The sequence below is a fragment of the Sarcophilus harrisii genome, chromosome 1 (genome assembly GCF_902635505.1).
Source record: "Sarcophilus harrisii chromosome 1, mSarHar1.11, whole genome shotgun sequence".
NCBI lineage: Eukaryota > Metazoa > Chordata > Mammalia > Dasyuromorphia > Dasyuridae > Sarcophilus > Sarcophilus harrisii.
Window position 1 is genome coordinate 146,119,512 of NC_045426.1, and position 14,420 is coordinate 146,133,931.

The window sequence follows — 14,420 nt, forward strand, 5'->3', positions numbered from 1 at the left end:
TTGCACTCTCAGTCCTCTCCAACCCAGCCCTATCCCTCCAAAATTCTTCCTGTGGCCTCCCATTCATTCCATTGTACCCTTTGGAATTTCTGTTCTATTGTAAGCAAACTGCCATTTATCCTGCAGCTCTTTACTTCACATTCCTTCTATCTTTTGGTGTTAATAGAAACCCAATAGAAATCCCTCTGGGAAAAAAAATTATTCCTGATTATACTTAGCACTACTATGGAGCACTCCTTTTCCCGGGAAACTTGAAACATTTGACCAGGAGTAGTCATACTTCTTGTTCCTTGATGTCCCTTCCAAAAGATCCCTTTTCACTCTCATTTAGTACTATCTTCTCTTTTGAAGTTTACTCCAATCATCTTTATCCTTGTAACTTATGGACCTTCAGGCCAATTTTCCTATGTTTTCAAGGAGTTCAGTACCTGGTTTGAAGTGTCTCTATCCCTGATACTTTATTTTTAATTTCACGTTCTCTTTCTCCCTCCACTCCCTTCGCCTATCAAGGAGGCAGAAATCTGATACCTATTACACATATACATTCATGATAAACGTAATTTCCTCTTCAATGTTCATGTTGATGTTCCCTTTATACACTGTCTTTGAGTTCATCACCTTAGTTCCTATGACCTAAATCTTTTTTCCATCACTTACCCATAGCAGTGGTCATGCCTTCAATTTTTACCAACTGTGCCTCCCCCATGATCTTAAACTTTGAAATTCTTCTTTCTGAACATAATTTACCATCATACCAAATCAAACTTTACTTTGCTCCTTTTAATTCTAGTTTTCATCTTGACTGAATTCTAGACCCTCCATTCCTTCCTAATTCCTATTCTGCCTTCACTTAGCATTCTTCATACTCAATCTCATGGTAAACCAATTTAACCATAAACTGTCTTTTACTCTTGAATCACCTTGTCCTATGACCATTTATATCTTCAACTGAGACACACCTGCTGTAGTGTTCTCTTCTCTAGAATTCATTCTCTGGGAGCAGATTTCTTGGGGGGCTTTGGGAGGCAGCCTTCCTTTCAGTTCCAAGTAATAATCACTTCAAATGCAGCCAGCTGTTAAAAGTTCAGATCCTTTATTGTCTCTTTCAAAATAGCCCGGTTTGCTTTCCTAGAGGCCTATCTCTCTCCTTGGTTCCGAGAGCTCTTGTTGCTAGTCCTTTGCCTCTTCCAGCTTCAGCCTCTCTTCTTTGGAATCTCCAGTTCTGCCCGACTGCAATCTCTGGCTTCTCAATCTCCTCCTACTGAATTCTGGCTCTGAATCTCTTCAACTGACTCCTGGCTGAGGCTTGTCCTTTTATATGCTCTTTTAGAGGTGTGAACTCAAAGGTTGATTCCTCCTCCAAGAGTGGGATGGTGGGAGCTTGTGAATCTCCTCCACTGAACTTGTGAATCTTGAATGCTAATGTGTGAACTCTTAAAGGTGTGAAAGGTGTGAACTCTGAACTAGAGAATTGTTAAGTACCATGCTAAATTTAGACAACTAACTTATCACTTTGTAAGAATCCTAACAACCTCCAACACTTGTCTTCTCTGCCTTACTTTTGACTGTTGAACTTCTTTGAAGAAAGTCATATAATTAGGTCCATTAAAATTTGATGTTGTCTAATCTTAACTAGGCCTTCCTATAGGGTATTTAACTTTTTTTTTTCCCTAAGATCACTTTTCTATCCACTTCATTCAATAGTTATTCCAAACCATCTCTTACCTCTTTTATCCCCCATCCCTCTGAATCCTATCCCTACCAATAGATGACCCCATTTCTTTACTAAGACAAATGGGGATGTCATGAGATCACTCATCTCTTTTACTCTATCCCTATCAATTCCAGTCTGAAAAAGAAATGAACCTATTTCTTGTGAAGGCCAACTCTCTAATTGTACTCTTTAAATCCATTTCCTCCTGTAAATCTCTCCTCCTCAACAATCACTGTTTTCCTCTCACTTTCTATCTTCTGCTTTTCATTTAGTTTCTTCCATACTGTCTGCACACATGCTCAAATCTCCAACTTAAAAACATTTTTCCCTATTCTTTCTTGTGATTTCCAGTATATCTCCTGCCTTTCATTGTTGAATTCATAGAAACAGTATTCTATTCACTGTCTCCTCTTTCTCATCACCCACACCACTTTTCTGAAATTACTCTCCAAAATTGCCAAAAAATCTCTTACCTGGTAAAACCAATAGCTTTTCCTTAATTCTTTTCCTCTCTTGGCTTCTCTTCAACTTTTGATCTCTACTCCTGGAAACTCTTCCTTTGGTTCTTCCATGTCACTGGTCTTTCTTGATTTTCCTTCTAGGGAGTTCTCCTTTTCAGTCTCCTTTGAGGTTTCATTGTCCATATTTCAATAGGAATTAATATCCCTCAAGGCTGTGTCCTAGACCTTCTTTTCTTCTCACTTTGTTCTTTCTCCTTTAGTGATCTCCTTGCTCTTACAGGTTCAATGATCATTTCTATAAGATGATTCTAACACCTTTTTACACCTAACTTAGTTCTCCATCTCTATTCATAAATTGTACACCTATCTATAAGCCTCATAAGTGATATATTCCAAAACTTAAAATATAGCTTTAATCTTTCTCCTGAATTCCATTCCCATAAGACCCATTTCTCAGTTGACATCTCTGCTTGAATGTCTTGACATCTCAATAATGTAAACAAACAAAAACACCCATCAAATTTCCTTATTAATGCTTCAAAGGTCTCTATTTTGATTAAGTACACTACCACTCTTCAAATCACCCATGCTCAAAACCTTTGAGTCATTCTTGGTTGATTTTACTTCTGTAATATCTCTCACATCTGCTACCTTCCCTTCATTGAAACTTACCAATACCTTAGTTCATTCATGTTCTCTTGCCTAAACTAGTGTAAGAGCCTCCTATTTGGATTGTCAGGTTTCTACCTTCTCCAACTGATCATCCATCCTACAGCCAAAACCATTTTCTTAAGGTACAGGTCAGACTTTGTCATTCCCTAACTCTAAAGCTTTTTGTCTCAACTAATTCTAGGGCAAAATACAAATGCCTGAGCCTAGTTTTTAAGACCCTTCACCATCTAGCTTTGATTACTATTCTCCTTTATGCACATACTTTGCAGCAAAATTGGACTTCTACTTATTCCCAGAACATGATATACTACTGTCTCTTACTTCCAAATATTTCTATAAAGCTTCTTCTATTTTGGGATTATACTCTCCCCTCATCTCCACCTCTATAAATCCCTCACTTCATTTGAGACTTAGCTCAGATGTTACCTCCTCAGCTAGGTCTTCTAACCTAAGGCTTCCCAATCCTCATCAATTTTTTTATTTAAATTTAATTTTTCAAAACTCTATATCTTCTTTTTCTTTTACCTTTCCCTTTTCCCTTGGAATGAGGGAAGATAAATAAAAACAAAACCCTTATAGTGGATATGCACAGTCAAACAAAACAGGTGGCCATGTTTAAAAGAAATGTCTTATTCTGTACCCTGTATCCATTTTTGTCAGAATATGAGTAGCATGTTTCATTCCTTATTTTGTTATTGTAATAGGTCATTACATTGATTAGACCTTTCAAAGACTGTCTTTGCATTGTTATTGTTACTTTATAAGATGTTCTCCTGGTTCTGTTCATTCTGTATCAATGGATATGGACAATCAGGTTTCTCTAAAACCATACCTTTTATCATCATTTATGAAGCCATAATATTCCACTTCATTCATATACCACAATTTGTTTGGTCCTCAATTGTTAATGCCTTTTTACTTTCTTAAACTCTTATTCTCTTATCTGTGTGCAAGCTGTATCCTCATGGCAGAATCTAAACAATTTGAGGACATGGGTGGGTGGGGAGGTTGTTATCTGTCTCTCCAAAGCCTAGCTTGATTTCTTGTGCATAGCAGGCATTTAATAAATGTTGAGTTGAATTACATTGAATTCTGTTATGAAAATGATATGTAAACTCACCAACTTCTTAGAGTCTGGGAGAGTGGCCAGGTGAATATTTCAGTGGCCTGGGAGAGGTAATAAGGCTACAGTAGGAATGGAAAGGAGGGATAGATTCAGGAGATAATGAAGAAGTAGAACAGGCTGGAGCTGGCAACTAATTCGATGTGGGAGGCTGAGGGAAAGGAAGAAGGCAGAGATGAGTCTGAGGTTTAAATCAGTGACTGAATAGATGGCGATATTATTAAAAGAAATAAGGACAGCAGATCTTAAGGAAAAGAAAATAACATGATAGTGAATCATGTTCTTCCCAACTCAGAGATTCTATGATTTTGTAATAAGATAGAAAACCTGCCTGGGGCCAGTCATTTATCACACATAATCGACAGGTTTTTCAACACTTATTCAGCACTTAATGGGTGCAAAATACTCTGCAAGTTGCTGGAGGGGGAGGGGAATAAAGATTAGAAAAACTACTGCCTCTGCCCTTGTAGAAGTTACAGAGGGAACACAAACAGATAACTTGAGGGGTTCTGTAGTGCTGAATTTGTTTTCTCCTCAGTCCTCCTCTGCCACATACAACCTGTGTGACTTCTGGCAATTTGTTTAGTTTTTCTGGGCCTGAAACTCTTTATCCTTGAAATAGAAAAATTCCTTGAGGTTTGAAATACATGATTTATGTTCGTATGTTGCTATGTTGGGAAATCCTACTGCTTCATGGTGTTATACTTTCCTCAACCAACCTGATCCAGTAACAAACTCTCCATCTCCCAGCTTGGCTGCCCCCTTACCTAGAACTCTCTCCTCATCTCTGCCCACTGTCTTTTCTGGCTCCTTTCAAGTCCCAGCTAAAATGTTGCTTTCCTGATGCCTCTTAATTCTAATGCCTCCCCTCTATTAATTATCTCCAATTTATCTTGCATACAGCTTGTTTGTACAAAGTCGTTTTCATGTCGTTTCCCCCATTAAGCTCCTTGAGAGCAGGGACTCTTTTGCCGTTCTGTGTATCCCCAGCACTTATCCTGGCATTAGGAGGTGCTTAATAGATGTTTGTCTGACTAACAAAAATAGATACCTTGATGTGGAGGCTGCTCATCGTGGAGATCAGGGCTGAGGCAGGATAGGACAGCTGAAGCTGTGGCAGGAGCTTGAGGGAGAGAGAAAACAGAAAGGAAAGAGGGCCAAAGACAGAGCCATTAGTATGTTAAGGGATCCATCATCTTCCAATTCCCTTATTTTACCAAGATTCTGATTCAGCTTCCCATTCTAAAACGGGCTTGCTTTAAGAAGTTTGGTAAAGAAAAAGAAAGAATGAATAAAGACAAAGATCTTCCATGGTACCCGCTCTAATCCCCTCCTCTTATAGATGAGGCGTTTAAGGTCTCTATCTCCCCAGATAAGGTAAGGGCCCCTGTCACTCAAGTGGTAAGGAGCTGAACTGGGAGGCGAATCCCGGGTTTTGTACCACAGTGCCTCCTGGCTGGATCGTCGGTCTCCACAAAGGAGGAAGCCTACCTGGGACTTTGGTGTTCCTGGGGAAGTCCCTTCTCCTCTCTCTGGGCCTAAACTTCATTGTCTGAAAAATGATCAGTTTGGACAAAAATGGTCTCTGAGGTCACCTTGAGCCCAGAACCTATAAATTGTGTTATCTGCTGAGTGGGCACTGGTGTATGGCTTTGGGGTTTTGAGGAAGGAAGAAGAATTGAAATAAAATAGCTCTGGGAAATGGGGCAGTGAATCAGTACAAGGTGGGGAAAAAATTTTAAATACTTAAATAGGATTTCTCTAACATTGAGGGAAAGAATGAAAGAACATTAAATAGCTCATTTTGGAAGGAATACAAGGTGGTAGGGTAGTAGTGGGAGGATAAAACTAGTAATATAGTTCTGGACCATCCTCTTAATCATGAAGGACTTTGAATGCTAGAGTAAGAAGATATACATACTATGTCTTGGGGGAACTAATACAAATTTTTCAGCAGGAGAATAATAGGGTCTAAATTTTGCTTTAGGAAAATTTATCTGGTAAATGAAAAGAGTCAAATAAGTAAAAGATAGGAACCAGAGAAAGCAATTTGTAGACTATGGCAGTTCTTCTGGCCAAAGATAACAGAGGGCAGATAGAGTGTCCGGCCTTTAGTGAGAAAGGCCTGAATTCAAATCCTGCCTCAGACACTAACTGTGTGACCCTGAGCAAATCACTTAACTCCATTTGCCTCAGTGTCCTCATCTGGAAAATGGGCTGGAAAAGGAAATGGCAAACCACTCCAGTATTTTTGCTAAGAAATTCCCAATGAGGGTCATGAAGAAACGGACATGACTGAACAACAACAAAAAGATAATAATTGCCTAATAAAAGTAGTTAACAATGGGAATGAAAAGAAAAAGATTGATATGACATGTCATAAAGGAAGGGCAAATTGACTAATAGGTGTGAAAGTGGCCAAAGGGGGGATTCTCAGAAATGATAGATTTCTAGTCAGTTCCAGAAAGATGATGAAGCCATAAACAGAAGTAGTAACAGAGACAGAATAACTCAGTTTTGAGAGGGAAAATGATGAATTTAGTTTTAAGCTTTCTGAGTTTTCGTCCTAGCTGGGCATATTGAAACCTGAAGCTAGCAGACCATCCTATGTACACCACCTCTAAGCAGTTATCCTTTCACTTGTAGATCATCTTCTAGTCAGAAAGTTTTAACTTTCTTTGCACCTTCTACTCAAAGCTCTCAGTTCTGCCCCCAGAGACTGAGTCTAACAAGTTTTCTGTGTTTTTGTTTTTAACTCTTATTCTTTTGAAACAGGTGTGCCATTCCTGACCATATAATGCAACAAACTCAAAGCATTCTGGGAGTCCCTGGAGGGGGAGGGGGATGTAACTAGGTCAAGCAACATGACATAAGATTCTGAAAATCAAGTCTCAACTTTCTCACTTTGTGTCAATCACCTCCCAAATTTGTATAACAACAGCAATCAGTGAGTACTTAGTAAAGAACTTCCCTAAAGAGAAAGGCAACAAAATCCCACTGAGTTGTTCCTACCTAATCTACTACCATTTTCTTCTCTTCTTCCTCCAGAAACCTGAAGTGACTTTTACAGGTGGATAGCACCTAGGGTGCCAGTCCTCCACTGGTTAGCACACTATTATGCCATTTTTCATGTGGCAGTCCTTCATATATTTAAAAACACACTACCCCCTTCTCTCCAAAAGGCTAATAGCCTTAATTCCTTAATTAACTTCAATAAACATTTGTTGAAAGTGCCTACTATGTGCAAGACACTAATTAGGTATTAAGAATATAAAGACAAAAAATGAAAACAACTAAAAAGTTTACATTCTCCTGGGTAGAGACCACATATATACAGATAAATAAATATAAAGGGATGAGGAGGAGAGAGTTCTATCAAATGGAGAAAATTAGGAAAAGTCTTTTGAAGGAGACAGCATCTGAATTGTGCTTTGAAGGATATGATCCTCATTTGTCACGGCCCTTCACCATCTTGATTGTCCTCTAGATATTCTCCATCTCTCCTAGAATCTCTCCAAAACTGAACACAGGATTGCACTTAGGATCTTATCAGAGTGGAGGAATCCTGAGCTCTGGACACACTTTATAGAATCACAAAATGTCAGAAGGAACGTCAGCGGTCCAGTTTATGCCCAAACAATTTTTACAACACATAACTAGTGGGCATTTAGTCCTTTCTTGAAGGTCTCCTAGGAGGAGAAACCCATTATCTCCTCAGGTCATTCTGCTTTTGGAGAGTTTTATGGGAATTTTCCTCTCATAGTAGACCTAAAATCATATCTGATGCTTCTGTCCATTGTTCCTAACTCTGCCATCTATGGCCAACCAGAACAAGTCTAATCTCTTGTTTATGTGGCATCTTTTCAATCATTTGAAGACAGTTCTCATGTTCCTTATGAGACTTTTCTTCAGGCTCTTTCCTAATTTTTTCAACTCATACTCATTGAGCATGGACTCAGGTCTTGTGGGACATTCTGCAGTATATCCATGCCCTTCCTAAAATGCAATGCTCATTGTAAATACAATGTGCTCCATCTCTCTCAGTGCAGCCCAAGCTGGTATTCTTTTCTTGCCTCCATACTGCTAGTTGCCATATCATATTGCTGACTTGTCCTGAACTTGCACACCATTAAAAACCCCAAATATTTTTAGAAATGCTGATTAAAGTAACCCCTACTATAACATATCTGACTTAACTAAACTCTATGTAAGTATCTCCAAAGATGGAGAATCCATCATGTCTTGTGGCAGCCTTTCTGGAACTATTAGGGATTTCCCCCTAATTTTTAGGGAAATTTTCCTGATACAGTCCATATTTGTACCCTTTAAACTTTCCCCCACATTCTTTGTGGTACTGTAGCTCAGAAGAGAATTAGAGACTAGATATAGATATGAAAATTATCCAATTAGAGATGACCATTGAAGCCATGCAAGTATAAGAGGTCAATGAGGCAAGAGATGGAGAAAACCCAGGGTTTGGGGGGTGGGAAGATAGTGTAATATGCTTATATATAGGGGACAGATCTCTAATAAAAAAATTAAAAAAGCAAGTCAGGAAGTTTCTCGGAGAACTATAATGATATCATTTCATAGAAGGAAGAAAGATCTCTCGGTTGTATTTGCATTTAAAATTTTGAAATAATTAAGATGAAAATCGACATCTCACTTGAAATGAGTCTCAGTACATTAGGAAACAAAGTAGTTTTCTTTTTTCCTTTTCCTTATTTGTTTGTTCATTCAGTTATTTGTTTCTCTTATGTTTTGAGTTCCAAGCCATCACCATTCGCTCCAAACCCATTTTAGAGCCTACCATTTGACACAGATACTTATGTGAAACCATATAATACATGCTTCCATATATCAGTTTTTGCTTTGGAAATATCATCTTCTTTCATATTTTCTTTGTAGTTGATTTGATTATTAATATTACTATTACTCAGAATAGTTTAATTATTCACAATTAAATCTTTGAACAATATTGCTATTACTCTAAAAAGCGTTCCTTGGTTCTGCCCATTTCACTCTTGATTATTTCATACAAATCTTTCCATGTTTTTCCTTTTTTAAAAAATGTTAATAGTATTTTATTTTTTCAAATAAATGCAAAAATAGTTTTCAACATTCACCTCTGGAAAACCTTTTGTGTTTTGAATTTTTCTGCCTCTCCCCCCCCCCTTCCCTCTCCCCAAAACAACAATCTGATCTAGGTAAAAAATATGCAATTCTTCTAAACATATTTCTGTATTTGTTATGCTGTGCAAATATGTACATATATATATATATAAATATATATATATATATATATATATATATATATATATATAATCAAAAGGGGAAAAATACAAGAAAGGAAAAAGAAACAAGCGCACAACAAGAAAATAACTATGCTTTGATCCATATCCATGTTGTTTTTCTAAAATCAATCTGTTCATTGTTGAATATAGCAGTAGTTTTCCATCACAATCATATTCCACAACTTATTCAGCCATTTCCCAATTAATGGATATCCCCTCAGTTTTCAATACTTTGATACATAAATTCTTTGGGCATAATTCCAGATTGTTTTCCAAAATGGTTGGATTAGTTTACAGTTTTAACTACAGTGTATTAGTGTCCTGGGTTTTTCTTTCCAATCTGTTCATCATTTTAACCAATCTGATAGGTTTCTCAAAAATGTTTAAATTTGCATTTTTCTAATCAATGATGATTTAGAGCATTTTTTTATATCTCTATATTATTGCTTTAATTTCTTCACCTCAAAATTGCCTATTCATATCCTTTGACCACTTATCAATTGGGGAATGATTCTTACTTTTATAAATTTGACAAAGTTTTATATATATTTGAGAAATAAGGCCTTTCTCTGGGAAGCTGGCTATAAATTTTTCCCCTAATTTTCTTCTTTTCCTCCAATTATGGCTATATTGGTTTTATTTGTACAAATTCTTTTTAATGTAATCAAAATTATCCATTTTACATTTCACAATGCTCTTTATCTCTTGTTTATTCATTCTTCTGTTCATAAATCTTATAGGTAATGTTTCATGTTCTTCTAATTTATTTATGATATCTCTAAATCTAGGTCATGTATCTATTTTGAATTTATATTAATAAATGGTGTAAGATATTGGTTTATACCTAGTTTTTAGCAGACTGCTTTCTCCTTTCCCCCCAAACTCTCACCCAATAGTGAATTCTTATTCCCAAAGCTTAAATTTTACATTAATCAAAAACAAGATTAATATAATTTGCTACTGATTGTATATCTACTCTGTTCTATTGATCTACCATATTTTTTTCTCAGCCAGTAACAGATAATTTTATGTTGGTTCAATCTACCATGAACAATGAATATTTCTCCAATTATTTAATCTGACTTTATTTGTATAAAAAGTGCTCATAATTATGTTCATAGAATTCCTGGTTTTGTCTTGGCAGGTATTTTGTACTGTCTACAAGTATTTTATACCATCTACAATAATTTTAAATGAAATATCTCATCTCTTCTTGTGGGTTTTGTGACTGATATATAGAAAAGATGATGATGGTGATTTAACGTGGGTTGATTTTATACCTGCTACTTTACTAAAATTGTTGTTCCAATTAACTTTATACTTTGAATGTCTAGGATTTTTTTAAGCATACCATTATATCATCTTCAAAAAGAGATAATTTTATTACCTCATTGCTCATTCTGTTTAGTTCATTTTTTTTTTTCTTCTCTCATTGCTATTGGTAGGGTTTTTAGTACAACACTGAATAATTTTGGTGATAATGGCTATCCTTATTTCACTCCTGATATTATTAGGAAGACTTCTACCTTATCCTCATTACAGATAATACTTGCTGATAGATAGTTTTAGGTAGATGTTTCTTATCATTTTAAAGGAAAAATATGCTTTCAAGTGTTTTTTTTTTTTTTTAAGTGGGAATGAATGTTGTATTTAATTAAAAGCTTTTTCTCCATTTGTTAATATAATCATGTGATTTTTGTTACTTTTATTACTGATACAATCAATTATGTTAAGAGTTATGCTTATATCAAATTATCCCTGTATCCTTGGCATAAATTCCACTTGGTTACAATGTGTAATCTTTGTGATATGTTGTAGTTTCTTAATATTTTATGTAGAATTTTTGCATCTATATTCATTAATGAAATTAGGTTATAATTATCTTTCTGTTTTTGCTTTTCATGTTTCAGGTATCAGCACTATATCTGCTTCCTAAAAGGAGTTTGGTCGAATTCCTTCTTTGCTTATTATTTCAAATTTTTTTTAGCGTTAGATTTAGTTGATTTTTAAATGCTTAGTAGAATTCACTTGTAAATTCATTTGGTCTTGCTGTTTTTTCCTTAGGAAACTCATTAATGCCTTTTCAATTTCTTTTGCTAAAATATAGATAGTCTATTTTCTCTTATGTTAATCTGGGCAGTTTATATTTTTGTAAGTATTCTTCCATTTAACTTAAATTGTTAAATTTATGACATATAATTGGGAAAAATAACTAATAATGATTGCTTTGATTTCATCTTCATTTATAGTGTATTCCCCCTTTCATTTTTAATAATAGTGATTTGGTTTTATATATATACATATATACATACATATATATATTTCTGTGTGCATGTCTATGAATCAATGCTTTAAAATTTTATTTTTTTCATGAAACCAACTTCTAGTTTTACTTATTAATTCAATGGCTTTCTATAACAATTTCACTAATCTCACCTTTAATTTTAAAAATTTCCAATTTGGTTTTTAATTGGAAATTTTTAGTTCTTTTTCTAATTTTTAAAATTGCATACTCAATTCATTGATTTTATCTTTTATATTTTATTGATATAAGCATTTAGAAATAATTTTTTTCTCTCATTACTGCTTTTATGGCATCTAAAAAGTTTTAGCATTCTTTTTAATGAAATTATTTATTGTTCTTTTGACTTGCTTTATAATCCACTCATTCTTTAAGATTTAGTCTCCAATGAATTTTTCATCTCTATTTTCATGGTCCTTTACTAAATATAATTTTTATTGCATTATGATCTAAAATGCATTTAATATTTTGGCTTTTCTGTATTTATAATTTTTTATATTATATTACAGTTAATTTTTATAAAGGTGCATATATCACTGAGAAAAGATATATTCCTTTCTATTTCAATTCAACTCCCTCCATGTGTCTATCATGTATAACTTATCTAAGATTCTATTTCTCTCCTTGACTTTTTATCTTTATTTTTTATTAAATTTATCTAGTTCTGAGAGAAGTTTGAAGTCTCTCATTATTATAATTTTACTATCTATTTCTATTTATAGTTGATTTATTTTTTTCTTCTAAAAATCTGGGTGCTATAAAATTTGGTGCATATATGTTTAATATTCATATTACTTCATTATCTGTGATCTTTATTAATATAATATAGTTTCCCTATTCATCTTTTTAAAATAAGCTGATTTTAGCTTTTTTGTCTGAGATCCTAATTGCTACTCCTGTTGTTGGGGTTTTTTTTCACATCAGTTGAAGCATAATAAATTCTATTCCAGTTCTTTGGTTTTTATTTTCTACGTGTGTCTGTCATTTTTAAATGTTTCTTGTAAACAGCATGTTATTGAGTTCTGTTTTTTGATCCATTTTGCTATCCATTTCCATTTTATGGGTGAGTTCATCCCATTCCCATTCAAAGTCATAATAGCTAATTACATATTTTCTTCCATCCTATTTTCCCTTCACTGTTTACCCTTCTCTCTTTTTATTCTATCCCGTCTCAGAAGTCTAACTTATTTTTGACCACTGCCTCCCCTAATCTGTATACACTGCAAATAGTCCCTCCCTTATCTTATCCCCTTGCCCTCCTATTTCCTTGTAAATTAAAAAGACTTTTATACCCTACCAGGTATACATATTACTTCCTCTTCAACCTCTTTCCAGTGCTAATAAGGTTCCCACACCACTCACCCTTTATCTGTTTGGCCCCTCCACTTGAAATTTTTCCATTCATGCCTTTTTGTATGAGATAATTTGCTCCATTTTACTTTTCTAATCGGCTTTCATTTTTAGGATCATTTATTTCATCATAATTCAACTCCAGGCTTTCTATGTATGTATACTCTTTCAAACTACCCTAATAATGGTAATATTCTTAGGAATTAAAAATATTTTTTCATTTAAGAAGTAAACCATTTAAGTCCCTTGTACTTATTCTTTCATGTTTACTTTCTTAAGTTTCTCCTGATTCTTTTAAATCAAATTTTCTGTTCAATTCTGTTTTTTTCCTCAGGAATACCTGAAAGTCCTTTAATTCATTAAATATCTATTTTTTTAACTAGCAAGATTACACTCATCTTTGCTGAGTGAATTATTTCTATTGTAAACCCAGCTCTTTTGTTCTTCAGAACATCATATTCCATACTCTTTGGTCTTTTAATGTAAAAGCTGCTAAATATTGTGTTATCCTTTCTATAGCTCCACAATATTTAAAATGTTTCTTTCTAATTCCTTATACTATTTTCTCCTTGACCTGGGAGCTCTGAAACATAGTTATAATGTTTCTGTTGAGTTTTCATTTGGGGATTTCTTTCTGGCAGTGACTGGTGGATTTTTTTCCCTCAAATTTCTATTTTGCCTTCTAATTCTAAAATTCTAGGACAATCTTTCTTAATCATTTCCTGAAGTATAATGTTTAGACCATTTTTTGATCATAACTTTTAGATAGTCCTACAATTCGCATATAATTTTTCCTTGATCTATTTTCAGGTCAGTTTTTATTTCTAATGAGATACTTCACATTCTCTTCTTTTTTTATTCTTTTGATTTTGTTTTATTATCTCTTGATGTCAAATGAAATCATTAATTCTCCTTGCTCAATTTCAATTCTTAAGGAGTTATTTTCTTCCATAAGTTTTTGGATCTTTCCTCCTCATGATTGACTTTGTTTTCATAATTTATTTTCTTGCATTACTCATTTAAATTTTCTTTGAATCTTTTTATTCAATTTTTAAAGTCCTTTTTAAGCTCTTCCAAGAACTCTTTTTGGTCTTGTGACCTGTGTGTGTGTGTGTGTGTGTGTGTGTGTGTGTGTGTAACTTTTACAAGTAGCTTAATTATCTTCTGAGTTTGAACTCTGATCTTCTCCATCACCGTAGTAACTATCTATGGTTGGATTCCTTCTCTTGCTTATTTTTTTTTTTTTTAAACCAGCTATTTCTTGGCTGTTAACTTTATGTTAAAGTTAGGCTCTGATTCTGAGATGTGGAGGTAAATGCTTCAGGTTTTCCATGCTGTTTTCCAAGCTCTCTCTGGGGTCTTTGATTTTTTGTTTCTTTTAATATTCTATTATGATTCAAGGCCATATGTGGTCACTGTTCCTTTGGCTCATGTCTTGGTCTATGAGTGATCTCACTTACTCCTCTCTGCCCCTAATCTGAGATCAGAGTTCCCAGCCCTGCTG